The sequence below is a fragment of the Ovis canadensis genome, chromosome 8 (assembly GCF_042477335.2).
Source record: "Ovis canadensis isolate MfBH-ARS-UI-01 breed Bighorn chromosome 8, ARS-UI_OviCan_v2, whole genome shotgun sequence".
NCBI lineage: Eukaryota > Metazoa > Chordata > Mammalia > Artiodactyla > Bovidae > Ovis > Ovis canadensis.
This window is the reverse complement of record NC_091252.1, coordinates 65,027,743-65,054,319: the sequence shown is the minus strand read 5'-3', so window position 1 is coordinate 65,054,319 and position 26,577 is coordinate 65,027,743. Positions and strand designations below refer to the sequence as shown.

The 26,577-nt window shown below is 37.0% G+C and overlaps 1 pseudogene; it reads right to left on the bottom strand.

The window, feature by feature from the left end:
- Positions 1 to 23,836: 23,836 nt before the first annotated feature.
- Positions 23,837 to 23,954, bottom strand: LOC138445450 (U2 spliceosomal RNA; annotated as a pseudogene).
- Positions 23,955 to 26,577: the final 2,623 nt, after the last annotated feature.

Here is a 26,577-nt window from a genome sequence, read left to right as displayed (position 1 = left end):
AATCTGCCTGCAATGTGGGAGACCTGGGTTGGATCCCTGGTTTGGGAAGATCCCTTAGAGAAGGGAAAGGCCACCCACTCCAGTAGTCTGGCCTGGAGAATTCCATGGACTATAGAGTCCACGGGATGCAAAGAGTCAGACGCAACTGAGCGATTTTTCACTATCACCAATGTTAATGAAGCTGATAGTGATAATGATAGTATTGATAAAGTTGAAGTAAAAACTGTACATTGGTGTCACTTTATCAAGACTAGCAATATATATAATACTTACTAGCATAGAAATACTTTCAAATAGTGAGTTTGGAGATGGAGTAGTTAAAGTGATTCTCTCTTTATTTAATATTTCCCATTCCCAGCGCAGAATTTCCAATAGTGCTAAATTCAGCTTTCTTTTTTTTTAAATTTTTTCCCTTTAATATCTGGTTGCCTTACATCTTGCAATAGGTGCCAAGATTTATCATATGGTCACTTTCACAAAAGTTTTCATTTTTGAGCTTTCTTCTACATATGCATTTGTGAAAATGAATCAACACATTTAAATCCTAACTGGCACTCTCACTTTTCACTAAAAATAAAGTGTCCTCCTCTGAAATCCAAAAGTCAACACTCATTTTGTTCTCTGCTGACATGTGAATATTTATCCTTCCAATACCTCCACACCTGAAAGAAGTCACAAGAAAGATTCTCTACCCAAATAAGACAGGATTTGAGTAAATAAGCAACATGGCTGAGGTAACGCTCCATCTACAGTTACTGAACACTTAAAACATGAATTGCAATATATGTAAATGTTTTTAGATGACAAAGTACAAGGACAGAGCCTTTCTCATGCTGTGTAGTCTGTGCAGAAATAATGATGATATTAATTCTAGTTGTTTGAGCAGAGGTCACATTAAAGTCATATGGAAGATGTATGATGAGAGGAATGAAGAGAAACTTTTATAAATATAATAGGACCCCTTCGAAAGTAGTTTTAGAAAAACTTCAGTAAAAACCGGTACTGTTAATGATGACATGACAAAAGAGAAGAAAGGGGCGGGGGAGGTATTCAAAAGAAAAAAGACTAAAGTGTGTTTTTTTAAGTAATGCAGAAAAGAGAAAGAAGAAAATTATGAGATGCAACAAAGAGCACAAAATATCACAGGTTTATCCTATGCTACTTTCTTTCAATTTTCTCTGAAAAGAAAAAAAGTGGTCATGACAACAGAAAAGAGGGTTATCTCAGATGGGAAACCATCAGGAAACCATGTGGAGTACAACGACATCAACTATGGAAGAAGATTGTTGCAAGTACAAAGGAGAAAATAATCTGACTTATTTGATAACAGAAAACTTGCCCCTACCTCCCAAAAAGATTTAAAAATTTTTTTCATACTTAAATAGAAATAGATTCAGATTATAAAGAATTGAAAAGGACTCAAAGTGCTTTTTTCGTGAATGTTTGCATTTGTGTTCATTTTCATGTCCTCATCTCCAGTCCCCAGCCTGAGCTCCCACCTTACAAAGAGTGCCTGGCACAGAATGAACTGTCATTAAATGTCAAATGAAACGTTCATGAATTCAAAGTGCTGTTCTATAGAAGGATACAAAAGTGTTCTTTATGTCCAGTGATGTTTTATATGTTGGAAACTGCACAGAACTTAATGTTACATTTATGTACTTAATTTTCACACCTTTGATGGAAACCCTTCTCTATCTTGGAAGGTATCTTTAAACTATCCAAGACTGCAGTTTGGTATTCTTATACAAAAGGAGCAGCAGAGGAGAAAGCAGATAACTAGAAAACAAAATAATTCACTAGCTCTTCCTTAGTGATAAATGGACTGACAGATGTCAATGCCAAATTGCCCTTATATCCATAGACTCCAAGTGTTGCTTCTCAGGAGATGTGCTACTGCAACAAAAAATATATACAAATATTAAGGAACCAATTTAGACGTTTATAATACAATGACTTTTGACCTGAAGAGAGTGATCTGTAGGTAGAGAATAAATACCATGGTTGGCAATTGCAGCAAAAGAACCTACCAATTCTATATGATATGTTTCTTAAAAACCTAGAATATCAGAGCACTTGCCGATCAGACATGGAGGAAGATAATAGGGAGCTGTAAAAAAATTTTTTTCTTCCTGAAAAAATGATAATTTTGAGAGGCTTGAGAAATGATAAAAAGTCATGAACTACCTCTTCTCTTGATTTGTTATGCTTCTGCTGTCAGGTACCTCTTTTGGCTACTTGGAAAAATTCGGAAATACGCAATATCCAGTCGTGTTTTAGTGTGCCGTGGAGCTAGGTTAAAGGAAATGTGTTTGTGTGTTTGTTCAGTCATGTCCAACTCTTTGCAACCCCATGGACTGTAACCCACCAAGATCCCTTGTCCATGGGATTCTCCAGGCAAGAATACTGGAGTGGGTTGTCATTTCCTTCTCCAGAGGATCTTCCTGACCTCAGGACTGAACCTGTGTCTCTTGCGTCTCCTGCATTGCAGGCAGATTCTTTACCACTGCACTATCTGGGCTTATACAAAGGAAATATAAGAGCTATAGAATTTAATCTTTAAATTTAGAAGAACAATGCATGCAGAATATAAACTAGGAAAATACGAGGAAAAGCATGAAGGAGTATATAACCATATAGAATCACCTATTTTAAGAAGTAAGAAGGCACAAAATCTAAATCAAGGATCCCAGACATAGGCCTTAGGGGCTCTTCAACCTATCTGACTCTTAGAGAAGTCATCATTACCCACTGGAGAGATGACCTTGCTGTCCAAAAGGGCAGGGGAAACCTGAGGAAGGGAGATAAGGGAAATAATTTCTCTGAAAAAACAGATTAGAACTTAAAAAGGGGACTATTTCCACTGACTTGTGCTTCTATGAAAGGAACTGAATCAGGACTTCCACTTCTGGTCCTACATTGTGTCTTCTTGCCTACGACTTTTTATGAAATTCTGCAGTTTGTTTCTATATCTACTATTCTACTGACCTGTACTAAAAATCAAAACATATCTACTATAAAATGCTTTTGTGACATACTTGCAATAATAACCAAAGCAAGTATTGACCTGACCATAATTGAACCTGTATAACAATTTTGTTCTGCAAAGGATGTTCCTGGACCTAGTACTTTTAACTATTATCCTGTAACACTGTGCAACCTAAATCTATATAATGCTTTTTTATTTTTCAAGGCTCCTTCATTTATATTGATTTCTTCTGTTCAGTTCAGTTCAGTAACTCAGTTTTGTCCAACTCTTTGTGACCCCATGGACTGCAGCACGCCAGGCTTCCCTGTCTATCACCAGCTCTTGGAGCTTGAACCAAACTCATGTCCACCGACTTGGTGATGCCATCCAACCATCTTATCCTCTGTTGTCCCCTTCTTCTCCCACCTTCAATCTTTCCCAGCATGAGAGTCTTTTCCAATGAGTCAGATCTTTGCATCAGGTGGCCAAAGTATTGGAGCTTCAGCTCCAGCCTCAGTCCTTCCAAAGAATAATCAGGACAGATTTCCTTTAGGACTGACTGGTTTGATCCCCTAGCTGTCCAAGGGACTCTCAAGAGTCTTCTCCAAGACCATAATTCAAAAGCATCAATTCTTCAGTGCTCAGCTTTCTTTATAGTCCAACTCTCACATCCATACATGACTACTGGAAAAACCACAGCTTTGACTAGACAAACCTTTGTTGGCAAAGTGGGGATCTGTTCGGTGAGATAAGACAAATATAACTTCTCCTGGTTTTGAAGAGGAAGAAAACAAAGTATCAAAAGGTCACACAGCTAAATCCAAGTGCAAAACATACTTCACAATTCCCAGCTCATTGAGAAAAAAAGTTAAATTCTCTGTCCTATATTTACTCTACCCCATATTGAGGTGTACATTTCAACACATCTTTAACCTAGTTTGTTGTTAAATATTAGTGAGATATTTTAATTAATATCTTATTCCAAGAATAAGCTCCATAAGTCTCTTTTTGTTCATCATCATAACCCTCACACAAATCATGGTCCCTGGAACATTTGAGATATTCAATAGATTCTTATTGCAGGAATGGATGGATGATTTTCTTTTCATTAAATGGTACCTAATCTTTGTCCCTTCATTTAATTGTACTTCAACTATATCACTTGTAGCTCTCTGTTACACTTGGTTATCTCTGCATTTCCTTCTGCTAGACTGTGGATTCTTAATTATCTACGACCATCAAGACCCAGTACAGATCTCTGTCCTGCTGTGGTATCCAATAAGTGGTTGAGAAAATTTAATTTTTCTCCATGCAGTCTAGGAAGTTTGCTAGTATGATTTTTTAAGTGCCATGATCATTTATTAGAGACAAGCCACCCATGCAGTAAGCCCTTGATGAATTTCAGGACATACAACACTTTCCAAGTGAGTAAATAATTCTTTCTTGGTCCAGAGCCATGACACATATTATAGGAACCGTGAATGGCTGCCTGACAATCCATGTAATATCACCTTTTTCCTTTAGACGACAACCTTCTTAGCCAGTATCAGAGAACAGGTAAAAACTGAACACTTAGATTGGCCATTTGAATTCTGACATTTCTTGCTAATATGTTAATATTGCCAATTATTGCTCTCAGTTGGGGAACAAATTCCCTAAAACAGGTGGTGATTTTTTGTGGGTTCTGTTTCTTGTTTTTACATGAGCATCAAGCCCTTACCCTTGAATGTGAGGAATGCCAATGGTTAAAAAAAAATAATAACAATACTGACCTAACATTCTGTACAATTAGAAGCTGCACTTCACCAAACTAGAAAACTAAACATTTCTAAAAGATTTCTTGCACATCTCACACCTAAAGGGAGAAGTGACATTTTCAGTTCTTGTGTCTCAATCAGGAATAAAGTTCTCCCAATTTAAGAAAGGAAACCAGCCATAATTCAGAGACATTTTAAAGGTCAGTAATATATGACATAGAGCTGAAGTCTGTGAAAAAAAAGTCACTACTTTTAAACGATGAAACTATCCACTCAACCTTCAAAAACACTAATTAAAATGACATCTTCCTAAAGAAAAAATGCTAAGTCAGATATTTCACAAAATAAGAGCCTAGTTTCAATGAAATTCAACTTCATATAACCAAGAGATTCTTATTAATAAATGTCATTCAGATCCCTATCCAAATGATATCCACAGTGACACAGAGACAATTTATTGATCATAATGATTCAAATCTCTGAATCTCCTTACTCCTAACCTTTATTTAAGGATTACTTTTTGTTTCACTTATATGCCTTTGTAAGGGACAGCTAGAGGTCATCCCAGGTGGCACAGTAGGAAAGAATCGGCCTGCCAATGCAGGAGATGCAGGGGACATGGGTATGGATGATCCCTGGGTCAGAAGGATCCCCTGGAGTAGGAAATGGCAAACTACTCCAGTATTCTTGCCTGGAAAATTCCATGGACAGAAGGAGCCTGGCAGGCTACTGCCTATGGGGGTTGCAAAGAGTCAGACGTGTGTGAGCACAAGAGAGAACGGGAGAGAGGTAAACCATTTCCTTAAGTTTCCTACAGATTGCATTTATTTTCATACCTGAAAAATAGCTATCTGCCTGATCTATTTCTAGCTCTTAATCACTTGCTTTTGGTCTTTCCGTTTTTGCTTTTAGTAACCCCCAAAATAAGAAGAGCGTCTTAACTGTAAACTATGAAAGCCTCAGTTGAAAAGCTGCCTGCAGAATTTTTGTAAATCATTTTAATTTTGTTTTTTTATTTCTCAACACATTTATTATCTCCAGTATTGCCTTAATGATGCTTAAGACTTGGTTTTAATATAGACATAAAAATTATAATTTATAAATACATCTAACATAAAAACAAACCGTTTCCAATCTGCTTTAGCCTCTAAAGAACACATCAGCTTGAACAAAAGACTCTGGGAACATAAGAATGGATGTCTTAGTTAGCTCTGGCCACTATAACAAGAGACCATAAGTTAAGTGTCTTATAAACAACAGAACTTTATTTCTTACAGTTATGGAGACAGAAAGTCCAAGATGAGGGTGCCAGCATGACTGAGTTCTGCAGAGAGGGCCCTCCTGGGTTGCACACAGTTAACTTCTTGTATCATCACATAGCAGAGAACAGAGAGGGAAAGCAAGCTCTCCTTTGACTCTTATAAGGGAACTAATCCCACTCATGACAACTCCACCCTCAAGACCTCATCAACTCCTAAATATCTCCCCAAATCCCTACCTCCTAAAACATCATTTAGGGGGTAGGGTTTCAACACATCAATGTTGGGGGAACACAACATTCAGTCATAGCATGAAATATTGCTATATCATTTAGAATGTCAAAGGGGAATAGAATATGCCACTTCAACATATGCCATTTGAGCTGAAGGCAATAGAGAAGCAGCAGACGTAAGTAAAACTCTCTGCACTTCCCCCTTTTTCCTAAAACAAAGCATAAATTTCCATTTGTAACTGTGCTCCCCTCTCTACAAAGAGGAAAACAATTATTTGCTGAACAAACCACACTCAATAACCCTCATCTACTATACATTTTCTAGTCATCTTCCCATAATTTACTACCCCAAGCAGTCCAAACTCCTTTTTCCTTTGTTAAAATGGTATATATGCCCTGAACCTAAATTTCTCTTTATGCTTTCGTTTTTTTAATCTATGTGGGCTGCATACACATAAAATATTAATATCAATAAAGAAATATATGTCTTTCTCCCATTGATCTTTTGTCAATTTAATTTGCAGACTCTCAAACTTTGATTCTAAGAAGTTTTTCTGTCCCAGCAATGCTTTTGGCTGCAAGAAAGAGAAAAATCACTAGAACAAAACTGGCTTCAATAAAGACATTTATTATGTCATATAGAGAGTTCATAGATACAGCAGGGTAGGAATGGTTAGTTGGTTAATCTTGTCAGTCCATTATATCATGAACAACTCAGGCTCTTTCCATCTCTTCCCTACTGCCATCATCTGAATGTAGACATATGTCCTTACGTTTGTCTCCTCCTGATAATGAGATGGTTGCAGTAGCTTCAAACATTGCATCCTTACACAACAATATTCCAAAGCCAGAATGAACAGAGGACATATTTTCTTCTTCACATCCCTAAATAGGAATGGCTAAAAGTGTCCCTAAAGCTGTCCAACTGATTTCCCTTTACATATCACTTGCCAAAATTCTGTCGCATGCCCCGGCCAGAATGAATCACTTGGCAGGGTATGGAATTACCATAATTGGCTTGGACTAATCAAGCTTCACCCTTGGAGTTGGGGAGGAAGCCAAATTCTCTTGATACTCAACACCCCTGGGCAGAACATGAACAAAATCAGTGAATGTTTGCATGCAGGTCCCCAACTGACACTATCTGTCATGGTTTCTAAGGCCATCTCTTTGTTCTGCTCACGCACTTCTTTTTCTTTTACTTTTACTGTACGCTTAAGATGCCTTACTTGTTTTATTTTTCACAACCCCAAGTTTGCAGCACCAATTTAAAGAGTTTCCACTAGACCACTTTGTGGCATGTCTTATAAATAGGCTAACATTCAGTTCACAAAAGCAGCACTTACAGACACATTAAGAAATGCAATTGTCCATTAACCTTCCTAATCTTTGAAGATCACCAATATAATTCACTAAAGATACCTAGGGGGCAGGAAGTAACTACAACATCATTCAGCAGGTTCTATTACTTTAGTTCTTCCGACTCAAAGATCATGATGTTTGTGGAAACACAAACTCCTCAAGACCAAGACTGTCATATCCCACAGTGTTATATTATGGGCAGTTAATATTTATTAGCTAAATTAATAAATTAGAGTTATTCTTTTTGTGACTCTCCTCTACAGTCTGACTAGAGGAAGATTGTCTTTTAGAAGTTCATTAAACCTACCCTATCTATTTATGGTCTGATTCTCCTTCACCCCAGAGAATTAAGGTTCACCCTGCAAAAATGACCACTTGCTATACATTAGACTACGCCATCCTACTTCACTTCACATATTTGTGTTATTACTTGACATAAATGCATATTTAGGGATTATAATGACAGCATTATTTCTTCTCACATTACAGGGTTCAGAGGACTCAACTTCAGAATGCTCAATTATGTGCTGATGGGCAAGGCCTTTCAACAGCTAGCCTTTGCCACAGTCCAGGGTCATGTCATGCCTTCGACAATTCCACCAATATTCTACCATTCAGTTTTCAATTTCTTGAGCATGTTCATCTTTATACCTCTTCAGTGCAATTGCCTGTAAAGTTTCCTATGACAGAAAAATATCCTTTCTTATTTGGTCAACCTTTGACACATCTTGAGGTTCACTCTTCAGGCACAGCTTGCCAGATAACCTCAAGTAGAATTAGACATCTTTTTTCTAAGCGCCTTTAATCATGTTTTGCTATAATTTTGTTATGGTTTATTTGAACTTTTAACATGCTTGTTTCCCTATTTAGGTGGCAAATTTATTGAAGACAAATTCTCTATTTTATTCATCTTTTTAAAACTCCCATTACCTTTTGCAGTACCTTGAACATAGAAAGTACTTATTAAATACTGGCTAAATTAAAATTTTGAATTTCACATAAATATAAAACAACCAAAGAAATTTTCTACTATCATTATAATATGCCAAGGTCCTGTATGAATTGTATAACTTACTGTCAAACCTTTCTTAGACTATAAGTAGTCAGCCTCACTGACAGAAACACTCTCGAAGGAAATGCATTCTCAGACTTAAATCTCACTATTACAAACAGGAATGTAAACTGCCATATGCTGAAGATTTTTTGTTTTATAGTATGTTTAATAGTCAGTCAGTTCAATGCTTCTCTCCAGCTATCCAAAGTACTTCAGATTTTTCCAATTTTTTTTCTTTTCTTTTTCCATTTCTTTCAGCTCATTGTAGAACTTTCAGCTAGATAAAGTATAAGATGGTTCTGAAATGTTTAATTTAAATATTCTTCAGTTACTTTATTCTTTAGTTCAAATAGAATAGTAATGATATGTAATATTGTCTCTTTCAAATTCCAAGAAGCAAATTTCTTCTATTGCACTATTTTAGTACAAAAATTTAGAAATACCTCCACTGATTTGTAACATTTTCCCCTTTCACAACTAGCACTTTTGGGTGCCATAACTGTCCCATTCACTTAAGGACATCCCCTACATCTACATCCCCTAAAATGTAAACATCTCAGCAGCAGTAATGATGCTTTTTTCACTGATATGTTTCAAATTTCTGGAACAGTGCTGGTTCGTACCACAGGCACTCAGACATTTCTGCGGGGGTGAATGAAAGTATTTATAGCTCCTATATCCATGCACTTACAGCTTAAAAGACCTTCACAGGTCTACTTTTATTTTCTCTCATCCTAATTTCTTCTTGTTCTTATTCCTATTAAATTTACATAAACTAATATATGCAAAAAAAACTAAAACCAACTTCATCTGTTTTCACTTCCCAGTCTGTTTTATACACCACAATCAACTTTAACTTACAAAAGTATTTGAAGATCCCATTCTACCAATAATATCTTAGTTGGACTCAAAAGACTTCCATAATTTGGCTTAACTTAATTCAGTTCTAATTCAATGTGGGTGCCTACTCATCATTTCTGAATAAATTTACTTTACATTTTCCTGCTTTGTATCATCACTTGTACTCTTGATCTCTCATAGAATGCTCTCCTTTTATACATATGTGTCCCCACCCACAGACATCTTACTCAACTTTTAGGTGCTAAGTTTATCTTACTTCCTCCAAAACATCACCCCTGATTATTCCAACAAGTCCCCAACAATGAAAGTAATTATGGTTTTAAAAGTTTGAGGAGAAACTAATAGAATGTACAAATACTTTCTTCAGAGAACTATGAATATATACATCCACACAATACTCTCCTAAGGAATCAAAAATGCTTTTGGTGGTCCTGTGCCACTCACAAGTTAGCTTATATCTTTAGGTATCAATTATTTTTCTCTCTAACTAAGTTATAAAAACCTAAAGAGAATGTGTGTGTGTGCTCAGTCACTCAGTCATGTCCAACTCTCCGTGACCCAATGGACTACAAACCAATAGACTCTTCTGTTCATGGAATTTTATAGGCAAAAATTACTGGAGCCAGTTGCCATTTCTTTTACTCTAGGGGATCTTCCCAACCCAGGGATCAAACCCAAATCTCCAGTATATCCTGAATTGGCAGGCAAATTCTTTACCCCTGAGCTACATGAGAAGTTCCTTGAAGACTATAAACCATGTTATAAATGTGTATTTGCTGTTGTTGTTCAATCAATAAGTTTTGTGATCTCTGTGATCTCATGGACTACAGTAAGCCAGGGTCCCCTGTCCTTCACTATCTCCCAGAGTTTGCTCAGATTCATGTCCATTGAGTTGGTAATGCTATCTAACCATCTCATCCTCTACCACTCCTTCTTTTACCTTCAGTCACCCCAGCATCAGGATCTTTTCCGATGAGTCAGACCTTCATATCAGGTAGACAAAATACTGGAGCTTCAACTTCAGCATCAATCCTTCCAATGAATATTCAGGATTGAATTCCTTTAGGGTTGACTGGTTTGATCTCCTTGTTGTCCAAGGGACTCTCAAGAGTCTACTCCAATACCACAATTCAAAAGCATCAGTTTTTTGGTGCTGAGTCTTCTTTATGGTCCAACTCTCACATCCATACATGACGACTAGAAAAACCATAGCTTTGACCAGATGGACCTTTGTCAGCAAAGTGATGTCTCTGCTTTTTAATCCCCTGTCTGGGTTCACCACAGCTTTCCCTCTAAGGAGCAAGTGTCTTTTAATTTCCTGACTGCAGTCACCATCCATGGTGATTTTGGAGCCCAAGAAAAGAAAATATGCCACTGCTTCCACTTTTTCTCCTTCTATTTGCCATGAAATGATGGGACAGGATGTGATGATCTTAGCTTTTTGAATGTTGAGTTTAAGCCAGCTTTTTCACTCTCTTTCTCCCTCATCAAGAGACTCTTTATTTAGTTTCTTTCTAGTTTCTGTCACTAGAGTGCTGCCATCTGCACATCCAAGGTTATTGATATTTCTCCTGGAAATCTTAATTCCAACTGGTAATTCATGCAGCCTGGCATTCAGCATGATTTACTCTGCAGAAGATCGATAAGTAGAGTGACATATACAGCCTTGACGTACTCCTTTCTCAATTCTGAACCAGTCCATTGTTCCATGTTCGGTTCTAACTGTTGCTTCTCAACCCACATACAGGTTTCTCAGGAGCCAGGGGAGATGGTATGGCATTCCCATCCCTTTAAAAATTTTCCACAGTTGGCTACAATCCACACTGTCAAAGGCTTTAGTGTAGTTAATGAAACAGTAGATGTTTTTTTCTGGAATCTCCTTGCTTTCTCTGTGAGCTACGAATGGTGGCAATTTGATCTCTGCCTTTTCAAAACCCAGCTTGTATATCTGTAAGTTGTCAGTTCATGTACTGTTGAAGCCTAGCTTGAAGGATTTTGAGCATAACCTTGCTAGAATGTGAAATGAAAACAATTGTATACTAGTTTGAACATTCTTCAGCATAGCCCTACTTTGGGACTGGAATAAAAACTGACCTTTTCCAGTCCTGTGGCCACTGCTGAGTTTTCCAAATTTGCTGGCATATTGAGTGCAGCACTTTCACAGCATCATCTTTCAGGATTTGAGATAGCTCAACTGGAATTCCATCACCTCCACTAGCTTTGTTCATAGTGATGCTTTCTAAGGCCCACTTGACTTCACATTCCAAGATATCTGGCTCTAGATGAGTGATCACACCATCCTGGTTATTCAGGTCATCGAGACCATTTTTGTACAGTTCTTCTGTGTATTCTTGCCACTTAATCTAAATCTCTTCTGCTCCTGTTAGGTCCTTATCGTTTTTATCCTTTATCATGCCCATCTTTGCATGAAATGTCCTCTTCATATCTCCAATTTTCTTGTAGAGATCTCTAGTCATCCCCATTCTATTTTTTTCCTCTGTTCCATCACACCATTCATTGAAGAAAGCCTTCTTATCTCTCCTTGCTCTTCTCTGGAACTCTGCTTTCAGTTGGGTATGTATTTCCCTTTCTCCTTTGCCTTTTGCTTAACTATTTGTAAAGCTTCCTCAGACAACCACTTTGCCTTCTTGCATTTCTTTTTCTCTGAGATAGTTCTGGTCATTGCCTCCTATACAACGTTATAAATCTTCATCCATTGTTCTTTAGGCACTCTATCTGCCAGATGTAATCTCCTGAATCTATTTATCACCACCACTGTAAAATCATAAGGGATTTGATTTAGGTCATACCTGAATAACCTAGTGGTTTTCCCTAGTTTCTTCAATTTAAGCCTGAATTTTGCACTACAGAGTTCATGATCGGAGCCACAGTCAGCTCTAGGTCTTGTTTTTGCTGACTGTATAGAGCTTCTCCATCTTTGGCTACAAAGAATATAATCAACCTGATTTCAGTAATGACCATGGTCATGTCCATGTGTAGAGATATCTCTTGTATTGCTGGAAGAAGCTGTTTGCTATGACCAGTGTGTTCTCCTGACAGAACTCTGTTAGCCTTTGCCCTGCTTTGTTTTGTACTCCAAGGCTAAATTTGCCTGTTACTCCAGGTATCTCTTGACTTCCTACTTTTACATTCCAATCCCTTGTGATGAAAAGGACTTTTTTTTTTTTTCGGTGTTAGTTCTAGGAAGTCTGGTCAACTTCAGCCTCTTCAGCATCCATGGTTGGGGCACAGACTTGGATTACTGAGATATTGAATGGTTTTCCTTGGAAACAAACCAAGATCATTCTGTCATTTTTGAGACTGCACTCAAGTACTGCATTTCAGACTGTTGTTGACTATAAGGGCTACTCCAACTCTTCTAAGGGATTTTTGATCACAGTGGTAGATATAATGGTCATCTGAATTAAATTCTCCCATTCCTGTCCACTTTAGTCCACTGATTTCTAAGATGTCGATGTTCACTCTTGCCATCTCCCACTTGAATATGTAGTATTTACCTTGATTCACAGATCTAACACTCCAATTTCCTATACAATACTTTTACCACTTTCAAAAGACTAAGATCATGGCATCTGATCCCACCATGTCATGGCAAATAGATGGGGGAAAAATGGAAACAGTGACACACTATTTGCTTGGGCTACAAAATCACAGCTGTGACTGCAGACATGAAATTAAAAGACAATTGTGCCTTGGAAGGAAATCTATGACAAACCTAGACAGCATATTAGAAAGCAGAGACATCACTTTGCCAACAAAAGCCAAACTAGTCAAAGTTATGGGCTTTTCTAGTAATCATGTATAGATGTGAAAACTGCACCATGAAGAAGGCTGAGAGCTGAAAAATTGATGCTTTCGAACTGTGGTACTGGAGAAGACTCTTGAAACTCCCTTGGAGAGCAAGGAGATAAAACCAGTCAATTCTAAAGGAAACCAACTCTGAATACTCATTAGAATGACTGATGCTGAAACTGACGCTCCAATACTTTGGCTCCCTGATGCGAAGAGCCAACTCACTGGAAAAGACCCTGATGCTGGGAAAGATTGAGGGCAGAAGAAGAAGGGGGCAAGATGGTTGGATGGTATCACCAACTCAACAGACAGGTGTTTGAGTAAACTCTGGGAGATAGTGAAGGACCAGGAAGCCTGATATGCTGCCATTCATGGGGTTGCAAAGAGTCGGACATGATTGAATGTCTGAACAACAATGCAATATTGTTTTCTATAGCATCTGACTTTACTTTCATCACCAGACATATCCACAACTGAGCATCATTTCCACTTTGGCCCAGTGGCTTCATTCTTTCTGGAGCTATTGAATAACTGCCCTCTGCCCCTCCCCAGTAGCATATTGGACACCTTCTGACTGTGGGCTCATCTTCCCGGTGTCATATCTTTTTGCCTTTTCATACTGTTCATGGGCTCTTGAGGCAAAAATACTGGATTGGTTTGCCATTCCCTCCTCCAGTAGACCATACTTTTGTCAGAACTCTTCACTATGACCCGTCTGTCTTAGGTGACCCTGCATGGCTCATAGCTTCATTGAGTTATGTGAGCCCCTTCACCATGATAAGGCTGTAAAGGGGTAAATGAAGGGGTAAATGTGTATATATTCTTATATAAGTTCCACAGTGTCTTAATTAGAGTTAAATTTTTTTAATTTAAAAATCTGCTTTATTGAAGTCCATTTTATAAACAATTGTAATAAAAATTAATGAAAACTAAGATTGTATAAATTTTCTACTCATGCTGCCTATTGCAAAATTGTTTATGCATGTACTCATAACTACAGTTTTAAAAAAAATCTCCAAAATTATTTACTAACATTCCGATTTGAGAAATTCCAAAAATCTAAATATAATTTTTATCACACTTTGATTACATAGGAAGAAAAAAAGCAATTTTCCAGAGAATTTTGTCTTTGTTGCCCCATACATTCACTTTGCCCTATACTTTCTACTCCAAAATCAACCATCATATATATATTTCATAATGTATTTTATAATTATAATACAATGTGGAAACAATTGGATACCTCCCTGAAGTCAAAATTGTATTCAAATGTTTAAGTGTCAAAGTGCAAAAATGTGATAGAGGCCAGAGAAGAGAATAAGAGGGAGAGAAAGTATCTCCAGGATGGAGAAAAATAATTACATGCCTTTAAAAGTTTCATAGAAACATGCAGAGAAAATTTATTTTCAAATCTCTAAATGGAGTTATTTTATGTGATGAAATACTCTTCTCTAGAAGAAACTAAAATCCCTTCTCTATTATAACTTGTTTCTACAATCTTATCTCTATTACAAATATGAAATACTGTAGCTTTTTAATATACAGCATTCAATTTACAGAGAATTTTTACAATCAAAGATAAAGCCAATTTCAAAGGAATAGGTAACCATATTAGGATTCTTCTGCAAGAATGTACTTGTTTCACTCAGATTCTCCAGAGGAAATAAACACATTTCGAGTATACAAAGTACCATTCATCATTTTGTTAAAAGTATAAATAATCCACCAGGGGGAAACGTGGAGGGAAAACACCCAAGAGCAATATATGACTCTGGAATGCAAAATTAGCTTGGACAAATTATTAGAAAACATACTGTAAAGAATAATTCTTTGCTCTCCACAGACTGAACAAAGTGACACAGAGAAATTCACGTTTTTTTTTCATCCAATAAAACTCTCCCTCTAGAATAAGTGAAAATATGAGTCAACCTTTCAATAGTACCAGTAAACATGCCTTAATTCTCATTGTTCTTCAGCTTCTGCAAATTATCTTCACATTTTTAGGACTCTCTAAATGGATATCACATGAATTCAGAGACGGAATGAGACTTTCAAATGTCAGAAAGTCTCAGGTGCTACCCACAAAAACAAAAACAAAAAAACATGCAAATCACAAAAACCAGCTATTCATTAATGCACACGACTGGTATAATAAACAGCCTCTTAACCAGCTCTAAAATCATTTCAGCCTTTGTGTTTGGCCTGTTTGTTCAGTCTGCAGACCCATGTAGACTGTGTGGTATGACATTTTTATCAGAAGCCCTGAAGTTTCTATACCTGAAGACAAAATTAAGTCCCACGGACAGAGAATTTTGTTGCAAATTTTGCTAACTCAGGAGTGGATTTGGGAGTCTCAACAGGTCTCGTCTCTTCAAGTAAGAATTTGAAATCTTAGATTGTCTTTAATACTCACATGACTAAGCTCACAATACATCCAGGCTAACTTGGCATGTCTGGGCAAGAAATGGATCGTTCTTGTAAATAATTCAAAACAAGATTGTTCCATCTTGTAAACAATCCAAATGGATTGTTCTTGTAAACAGAGGAAACAAATTCTAGAATCTACTTCTTCCTTTATACACCATAGATCACACTTCTAGTTCAAACCCTAATTACTTCGTATTTGCCTTTTTTCCCCTATCATGGTAGTACTTATAGCTTGTTATGAGCTACTCATGCACACAACCCTTATTAGATTTAATATACTTATTTTAATTTCATAAAATAACATAATAAAATATATTTTAACAACTACTTACTTTGGCCAGTTATTATCTTAATACTTTAAAAGTATCATTTCAATTAATCCTCATGACAGTTCTATGAGGTGTGCACTATTGTTTTCGTCATTTTAAAGATAAGGCACAAAGAAGTTAAATAATTTGCCCAAAGCCACATAATTTGTAAGTAATGAAGCTGAAATTTGAATCCAGGCAGCCTGACTTCAAAGTGCATGTTCTTAATCATTATGTTCTCTGAAATATTCTCCTTATATAAACATTTTTATTCTACACTTGCCATATTCCTTCCTCAAGAGAAAAGGAGGGAAAAAAAAAAAAAACCCAGCTAGCCAATCAATTTAAATGAATACTCCTGACAAGGGCCCAGTTTTTTCAGGCATCTCCACCATGGTACAGTGCTAACCAATGAAAACAAAGGATTTGGTTTCTCTTATAGTGAATTTGTTTTCCTTGACAGCACAAGCCACTTACTTGTGCCATCTTCTTCCTTCAGTCCGTGCTTTTTCTGCACCATGCACTTTTCCCTCATCAGGTTCTGCTAAAAGACCATGTGAAGCTGTAATTTGTTTGCAGTTTCCTTACCTGATTCTTCATCTAACAGAACCTCCCCCTGCTAGGCAGAACATGACCTCATGACGACTAGAGGACAGTGGCTATAGATTTCTTCTACATAACTGGACTTTTGGACTTGATCCTAAAGAGCCAATTTTTCCCTGATATAGTCACTGCTCACTCATTATATCATCCCTTCAAAAAGTAGGGCTCTTTTCTCCTTCAAATATGGCTTGAGACTAATCATAACAGTCAAGGCTATGGTTTTTCCAGTAGTCATGTATGGATGTGAGAGTTGGACTGTGAAGAAGGTTGAGCACCGAAGAATTGATGCTTTTGAACTGTGGTATTGGAGAAGACTCTTGAGAGTCCCTTGGACTGCAAGGAGATCCAACCAGTCCATTCTGAAGGAGATCAGCCCTGGGATTTCTTTGGAAGGAATGATGCTAAAGCTGAAACTCCAGTACTTTGGCCACCTCATGCGGAGAGTTGACTCATTAGAAAAGACTCTGATGCTGGGAGGGATTGGGGGCAGGAGGAGAAGGGGACGACAGAGGATGAGATGGCTGGATGGCATCACTGACTCGATGGACGTGAATCTGAGTGAACTCCGGGAGTTGGTGATGGACAGGGAGGCCTGGCGTGCTGTGATTCATGGGGTTGCCAAGAGTTGGACACGACTGAGCGACTGAAATGAACTGAACTGAACTGAATCATAACAGTACTTTTAACCTAGACAGCATATTAAAAAGCAGAGATATTACTTTGCCAACAAGGGTCCATCTAGTCAAAGAGATGGTTTTTCCAGTAGTCATGTATGGATGTGAGAATTGGACTATAAAGAAAGCTAAGCACTGAAGAATTGATGCTTCTGAACTGTGGCGTTGGAGAAGACTCTTGAGAGTCCCTTGGAAAACGAGATTCAACCTGTCCATCCTAAAGGAAATCAGTCCTGAATATTCATTGGAAGGACTGATGCTGAAGCTGAAGCTCCAATACTTTGACCACCTGATGCGAAGAACTGACTCATTTGAAAAGACCCTGATGTGGGAAAGATTGAAGATGGGAGGAGAAGGGGAACACAGAGGATGAGATGATTGGATGGCGTCACCAACTCAATGGACATGAGTTTGTAAACTCCAGGAGTTGGTGATGACAGGGAGGCCTGGTGTGCTGCAGTCCATGGGGTCGCAGATAGTTGGACACAACTGAGCAACTGAATTGAACTGAACTTTTAATCTAAGAAATATCTGCATTTGTTTGTATGGCAACATTTCCGTCATTACACTAACACACTCTATACTCACTCAGTGAGCTCTCCATATACATATGTGGAAGGAAAAGAAGTTAGGAGGAAGAAGTAATAATGGAAGTGGGAGCAGGCTGAGGGCAAGAAATGGCAAAGAACATGAATTACTTATTTAAGGTATTGTTTCACTAAGTTGCTTCAGTAGCATCCGACTCTCTGAAACCACATGGACTGTAGCCCACCAGGCTCCTCTGTCCGTGGGAATCTTCAGACAAGAATACTGGAGTGGGTTGCCATGCCCTCCTTTAGAGGATCTTCCCAACCCAGGGGCTGAACCCACATCTCTCATGTCTCCTTCATTGGCAGGTGGGCTCTTTACCACTCGCACCACCTGGGAAGCCCTATGATGGTTATTCAGTCACTCAGTCACGTCCAGTTCTTTGCGACCTCATGGACTGCAGCACATCAGGCTTCCCTGTCCATCACCATCTCCCGGAGCTTGCTCAAACTCATGTCCATTGAGTCAGTGATGCTATCCAACCATCTTATCCTCTGTGGTCCCCTTCTCCTCCCGCCTTCAATCTTTCCCAGCATCAGGGTCTTTTCTAATGAATCAGCCAGCTCTTCACATCAGGTAACCAAAGTATTGGAGCTTCAGCTTCAGCCATCAGTCCTTCCAATAAATATTCAGGATTGATTTCCTTCAGGATTGACTGGTCTGATCTCCTTGTAGTCCAAAGGATTCTCAATAGTCTTCTCCAACACCAAAATTCAAAAGCATCATTTCTTCGGTACTCAGCCTTATTTATGGTCCAGCTCTCATAATTTTAAAGCAAATTCTTGTGCCTTTACATTTTTATATCTAAAGTTTAGCTTCCAAGAGACAATTATAACAATTAACTATTTAATTATATCTAGGACATAGCAGACCAAAATAATATAAACTAGGATAATATATGTACGAGCAGCCCCACCCATAAGACTTTATCTAATAACCTTGGATTTCATTTTTAAAGCCCAATCTTTTAAGTAAGGATTTATTTTTTATCATTGCTAAAAATGTTATTCCAGGGGGAAAATGAGACGCAAAAAGATAAATGTTAGCAATTAAAGTAGAATCTTCTATCTTATGCTAGATGGTACATTTATAAAGCCACAAAGAAAAATATGAATCATCTTTATGACAATTGTTAGAAGAATCATTAGTACTAGTCTTGCACTAAGTAAGGAAATAAATTGCTTTGCTCAAAATTTAATCTATTTCTTTACATATTTGGTAAAGTGAACAACACTTTATATGCTAGAAGGGCAGCTAAGGACACTAAACTTCAAGCAAACAATTAGTATGCTTTACTATTATAAAACACCAAATTGTTAATAGTATAATTAGACTAGATAAAATGTAGAGGCTTGTTTTGATTGACCTGACTTGTCAAATCAAGTCAAAGCCATGAAATAATACTTGATACAGACAAACAATCACAGGCACATGAATCCCATTTCATAACCCATTACAGTAGGGATTTTGAACAGCATAATAAAGAGAGTAGAATTTTTTTAAATATATATAGCAATAACAATAATCATTTTCACAGCAAGAGTTCCTACTTTCTAAAACCCATGACATCTTATCAACTTTCAACTATACAAGAATTATCTTTTGTTATGTTCCTTATTCACATACTTTCTACTTCTCTCATTAACCAGAACCCTATTAGACATTTACCTAACAATTTACATTGTATCTGCGTTTGAAGGAGAGTCAAGTAAAGGAGACAAAAGACAAATCAGTACCTTGTACTCTTGGATAACTGCAAAATATTGATAAAGGAAACAGACATTATTGTTTAAATAAATAATTTTGAGGGCTACAATGGAGTCAATTTGTCAGCCTGATGGACCTCTCTAGCAACATGTATCACTATCATTTCTGCATAATTGGCTCTGCTGCATCTGTTCCTGTTTGGTATAATACTACCTCCACAAGTGTCATGTCTTAATTTTTTTTTTTTTACCAAAACCTACCCATTAATGTCAATCCTGTGCTTTAAAATGGCGCTCTCCATGCCTACAGAATAATTCTTTATCAATCCAACAATATTCTTAATAGTTTGACCTTAGAGCGGTTCTAGTCCTTTATACTGCTTCTCCACCATCTTGTTCTGTTACCCAGCTCTATGAGCCTCAATCACTCAGCCTTCTCTTAATTCACTATACTCTTTCATACCATTTTCATCTCTCACAAAGTCTTACGCATTTGTCAATGCCCACTATAAATGTGATCTCCTCTGTGAAATCATTAACTACTATTGAAGGAAGAGGAGGTTGCTTTCTCCTCTATTTTCCAAACAGATACTTATTCATAATTATTATATCATGTATGAAGTTAGGCCATGAATATTTGCTTACATGAGAGGTATTATGGTATACTGACAACAGTTTGGCATCTAGAGTCAGCCTGTTATTTTACTGGGTTTTTATGTTAGATTATGTAGTTATGTATTCTGTCCTTGTGTTTTGTTAAATGAACAAGTAATAAAAAACTTTCACTTCTCTTTATATGAAGTGATAACCTATGGATATCCTTCAAATATATGAAATAATTTATTTTTAAATGAAATGAAAAAAAGCACAAGAGTAATTATATGCCTTGGTTTTTTTACATGTTCAATGTTAATCTCTATAAAGAAGGGCTTTCAAATTCCATGTATTGACAGTAATGTCACAGAATTTCAAAGTATAACATGTCATCTCTAATGACTTTTAAAAAGTTTAAGGGTTAATAATGAGCCTTTCATTGACAATCTGAAGTCTCTTTTTAAATATACTTTTGCTTAGATTTTACATTTTGAATTCAGTCTTTTTTCAAAATCTATGATTTTGAATAAAGGGCAAGAAAAGCTATAAAACTAATAAAATATGTTATTAGTGTAAGAAATACTTGTTATTCCAGGGGAAAATTCCACAAATGGCACTTTAAATTGAGTAATAAAAGGAGTACTAAGATAAGAAAAGACTAGGGTAAGCAAATGCAAAATAAGCCATGTCCCTGAAAAAAGTGGACTGAAGTGTTCTGGAAAAACTACTACTAATTTAAATATTCAATATTTTTGGTTTCACAGATCCAGACGGTAATATAATCTTTACTCAAATTCTTTCAATATGTCTTTCCTGAACAATTTATGAAGTTTCTACTGTAGAGAACCGGGGTGGGCAAATCTAACTTGTATGTGCAGGATAAATACACACTTTTCCCATAAATTATATTTGGATGGGGTTACATAATTAAAACATCACTTGAAATAAATAGCAGAAAGCAGATTCTGTATTTTGCAATAATTTTACAGTGACTGAAAAGCTATGAAGATTGGATCATAATCACTGAGACCTTGGGTAGAGCAGATGGATCATTATCTAAGCACACAGGCTGGAACAGCAGAGCTCAAGCATCTTTCGTTCCATGGAGTTTTACAGGCCTTGTTAAGTAAGCAAATTTTCTATATTATTCACAATAAAATGTCCTCACAAACAGCATTATAAACAAGGACAAGATAGATGTGCACTTATATGTATATATACTCTACATACAACATTGCAAATTTATTCCTTGCAAATCATTTAGAGAAAAACTATATTATAATTCCAGATGGCTGCTTAATTTTATCATGAAATTTATTTCAAAATCTTCAAACATTTTACCACTGATATACTATATTGGCAAAGATATATGTGATTGATTAAAATTGATGTTTATAGCAGGTGGTCAAATTACACAAATCTGCTTTGCTGTGAAGCTGTATTAAAAACATCGCTTATAAAACTAATCTGCCATTTTAAGGAAACAGTTCAAGCCAATCCAGTAGCTGTTGCTTTTAAAAAAAAAAAAATTGACCATACCCTACCAATATGCTAATACCCATCTGGGACATAATCCATTAAAATAATCCAAAGATGCCAAATGAAATGATGACTAGACTCTCTCATGTGATGACTGAAAATAAGCTGAAAATATTCTGAAAGCTCTATTTTTCTCACTTATTTTATTGTTAAGTTTTATATTATGTTGGAAACTTGTGAGCAAAATGTCATGCTGGCCACAGAAATATCTAAATTCTCTTGTATTAGGTTCTTGAGTAAGACAGGTGAATGTTTCCCAATACAGCATCTGCCTACTCTATAGAACCCTACAGTATTTACAAAGACCATATCTAGGGGATAACTAAATTATGCAGATGATAATGACTGGAAAACAAATCACTCATATTGACCATCTCATGTTTGGTAACAGTGTTGATGAGAAAAATGTAGTGACAGGACTGGATAGCAAGCTATGTCATCTACTGGTGGTTAGTAATATGCTGACATCAGCTGTGCCACGAGCACAACCAAGTGGATTATTTTGTTAGAACTCATTACTAAAAATAAAATAAAAATGAATCAAAAGAAACTAAATAAAATAAATTGGTTTATATTTTAAGAATCATAGATCTGACTTCAAGGAAATACTTAAAAAATCTGGATTCCTATCAGAAACTCAGATTGTTGGGAATAGAAGAAATGGGTGACCTATTTTTGAAATTATTTTTAGTTTAAATAAATAGTTTCAAAAAAGAAAAAACTCTAATGACATAATTTTTAAGTTTTCAAAATTTCATCTCATGGAATTTTTAAAAATCTAGTTAATACATGTGCATGCATAGCATTTATATATATAGCTATGTATATATATTATTTTGGTGTATACATTTGAATGTATATTTTTAGATGGAATTTTGGGTTTATCACTCTAGCAAAAGTTAATATTGTCACAACATTTGCTGGTTTAATTTGAAGTCTTTAATGTTACAGAAAAAAAAATTGCTATTAGGCTTTGGGAAAGATGGATTGGTTACAGTTCATAGGATACTGAACTACCAAGTTTATTTCCAAATACAAGTTTGGAAATAAACTTGTATTCAAGTTTGAAGTTTCTTTATCGTTTATTTGACTAACTCCTTCCACTGCCTGGGCTTCCCTGATAGCTCAGTGGGTAAAGAATCCGCCTGCAATCCAGGAGACCCCTATTCAATTCCTGGGTCGGGAAGATCCGCTGAAGAAGGGATAGGCTACCCACTCCAGTATTCTTGGGCTTCCCTGTGGCTCAGCTGGTAAAGAATCTGCCTGCAGTGTGGGAGACCTGGGTTGGATCCCTGGGTTGAAAAGATCCCCTGGAGAACGGAAAGGCTACCCACTCCAATATTCTGGCCTGGAGAATTCCAATATTCTGGCAGAGTCTCACATGACTGAGCAACTTTCACTTTCACTTTTCCACTGCCTGTGGGCAACTTCACATAAACTTAAATATGTACAATATTGAGTAGGATTTTCTCTTTAAGGCTAAAAAGTTGTTTTAGTTCTCATCCAAGAACTTGCAACTTTGCTATATCAGAAGAACTGTAGCATTTCTGATCACAGAGTGGGAAATATTTTACACTGATGATATCTTCTTGGGACCTACAGGATGGAGATCCAAATCTTCTATTAGGTATTCAAGATTCTTTTTCATTCAGACTTTCAACATTCATTGCACAAAATTGTGTCTGTTACTATGCAAGACTATATACAATATATCCAATTTTAATGACTCCTACTTTATTTTACACCAGATTCTTAAACACACACACACACAGCACTCGACTGGACTGACTTGTCTACTCCCTCAAATACACTCTGCTCCTTCCCATTGTTTGTTGTTTACCACACACCATTTCAGGCAAGGATGACACTAAGCTAAAACACACAGATTCAGAATTCCTGTCTTCAAGAAAAACACAAGTTTCTAAGGGTAGAGACTTTCTTTGTTAAACTCTTAAAATCACTCTCTCCATAGTTCTCATTATTTCTCAATTATTAGTTATTGGAAGAAAAAATACTTACAATATATAAGATGATAAGAAGCTAATTTAATATGATGCATGGATATCTTTAAATGAGCTCTTCTACATAATAGACAATGGCACTACTACATAAAAATATTTTGAGGGTTTATGCAGCATAATACCCCTTTTGTTAAACTGATAAGAAAAGATACTATACTTGATTTTAGCCGAAAGACCAAAAAGCAATAAATATCACCTAAACAGCAGTTGAAGTAACTGCTCTGAAAATTGCAAAATCCATAGATTTTCACTGTCCGTGTTCATGAGACTATTTTTCATTAAAAAAGAGTAAAATAGTCTTTAATGCACATTTTTAAAATTCTAAATTTGCTTAATGCCATGAGTAACTGTATAATCCAGCATCTCTAGTTTTAGGCCAAATTATTTCTCTGTGCTTGTAAAAGTCAAATCTCTCTGCTATCCCAGCATGATGAGTAACATCTATTAGTTTGGAAAGGGCACAATTGCATATATAATAGTTCAGTTCAGTTCATTTCAGTTCAGTCGCTCAGTCGTGTTCGACTCTTTGCGACCCCATGAATCCCAGCACGCCAGGCCTCCCTGTCCATCACCAACTGCCAGAGTTCACTCAGACTCACATCCATCGAGTCAGTGATGCCATCCAGCCATCTCATCCTCTGTTGTCCCCTTCTCCTCTTGCCCCCAATCCCTCCCAGCATCAAAGTCTTTTCCAATGAGTCAGCTCTTCACATGAGGTGGCCAAAGTACTGGAGTTTCAGCTTTAGCATCATTCCTTCCAAAGAAATGCCAGGGCTGATCTCCTTCAGAATGGACTGGTTGGATATCCTTGCAGTCCAAGGGACTCTCAAGAGTCTTCTCCAACACCACAATTCAAAAGCATCAATTCTTCAGTGCTCAGCCTTCTTCACAGTAGGCTCTGTTAAACATTCAGTATTCCCTTTGGCAAATGACCAAGAGATCAGTTTATCTGGATACAGAATATCAGATTCTGAAACCCAGCAGTACACTGGAATGGCCATTATTTTTCCAAAGCAAGTCACTTCTCTTTCTTAGCCCATCCATACAGAGCACCCACTGGCCAGTGCTCCTGAACCATATCTTAATCTGCTTACTGGTGCCTATTTCTGAGCCTCAGAAGGCAAGCAGAGAGTGTCAACAGAGATCTGTATCCCTTAAAGTCAAAATTAGAAGAGATTAAGCAGAGTTTAAGAATAAAACCCTTTAAAAGACATATTTCTTTCCCCTTTTTCTTTTGTTAAAAGAGGAATCCATGTAAGTTATGAGTGATGCAAGAGGGAAGAGGAAAGGAAAAGGATGCCTTCACCCTAGCCGTTTCTCTCAATGGCTGCTGCAAGTGCTTAATTGACCCAGACTCCCCAGTGGCAACCTTATACGATGTTGTATAGCTTTCATGACAAAGTCTCTTATACCATCCAACTGCAAGACTGAAAACTTAATATAAAAATGCTCCAGAGGGAATGTAGAGTAGGGATGGGTGGGTTCCTGTGTGTGTGACAGGAAAAACAGGTACGGTTATAAACAAAAATTCATGCAGTTTTAGGTTTAAATCCATCTGTGGAACTTCTCTCACATTTCAGTAGGCCATTCTGTTGTTTTAAATCTCTGCCAGCAACTAATTTATAATCAGGATGTGTAAAAGTCAGGATGGCAGTTACCTTTGATGAGAAAGAAGGTACATAGTGTCCGAACAGAGGAGTTTGGGGTACCAGTCATGTTGTGTTTTTTGATTTGGGTGGTTGTTACACCAATATGTTCACTTCATAGGAATTCATCAAGCTTTTCACTTGGGGTTTGTGCAGTTTACGTGATGTATATTTTTTAAGCTTTCTAAAAATAATAAAATTAAATCTGCTACCAAGTTAAAACTCAACAATTTCCCTATTGTCAAATACTTAGAGCTTTCTCACCTTGACATTTTATTTGCCAATATAGAAAAGGCCTTCACACTAAGTCCTGAGAAGAGAAACATGATCCAATAACTTGAAAATTAATAAGGAAAATAAGATACCCCCTGTCCTAGTGTTACAAGTAGTATGTATCATCTAATATAATTAATGTCTAGAGTTATGAATTTATTTCTTTTTCTTTAAACTATCAGTATAGTATTATAATATCCCAGGATCTCATAAAAAGATTCCCCTCCAGGGAGAGGACTCAACTTTGGATATCACAGACCATGACTTTTCAGTGGGGCTATCTTTCTCTTATTCACTTCTTAGTTTAGCAAGAACAAGTGATTAGCATCCATTAGCCCTGCAACATTAGCCCTGCTACACGGAAAGAAGGTAAAAAGACAGCAGTTTCTACACTAGCATTTCAATTGGGCAGCCTAGAAAGCAGAAGTGTCATTTTCTTCCTTTCTTTTTGCAACCTTCTGGGCTCTACTAAAGGATGTTGTTAGTGATCTTCCTTTAATAGTATCAGTTTTTCTCTGCTATTCCCCACATAAGAAATTCTAGTTTAAGATAAGTCCACCTTGTTCCCTAACAAAGGAGGGAAATATTTATTATTATGCTATCAGAAAATGAGAAATGACCCACGGTAGCCGTTTGTGCAGTGTGCCAGGCTGACTGGCTGGCCACTCATGCCTGCCTTCACTGACCTCTTCTCAGGTGGTAAAGGCAAAAGGAAGTGGATGCTGGGGAGGATACTCACCATTTGAAATACAGAAGCACCCAAGCTCCTCTATTGGTATAGAAATAAAACACATTACCTAGGACTGTTTTAGCTATGAGTAACAAAAAAAGGCAAGTCATGGTGGCTTGTGGGAAAGAAAAGTGAAAGTGCAGTCACTCAGTCATGTCCGA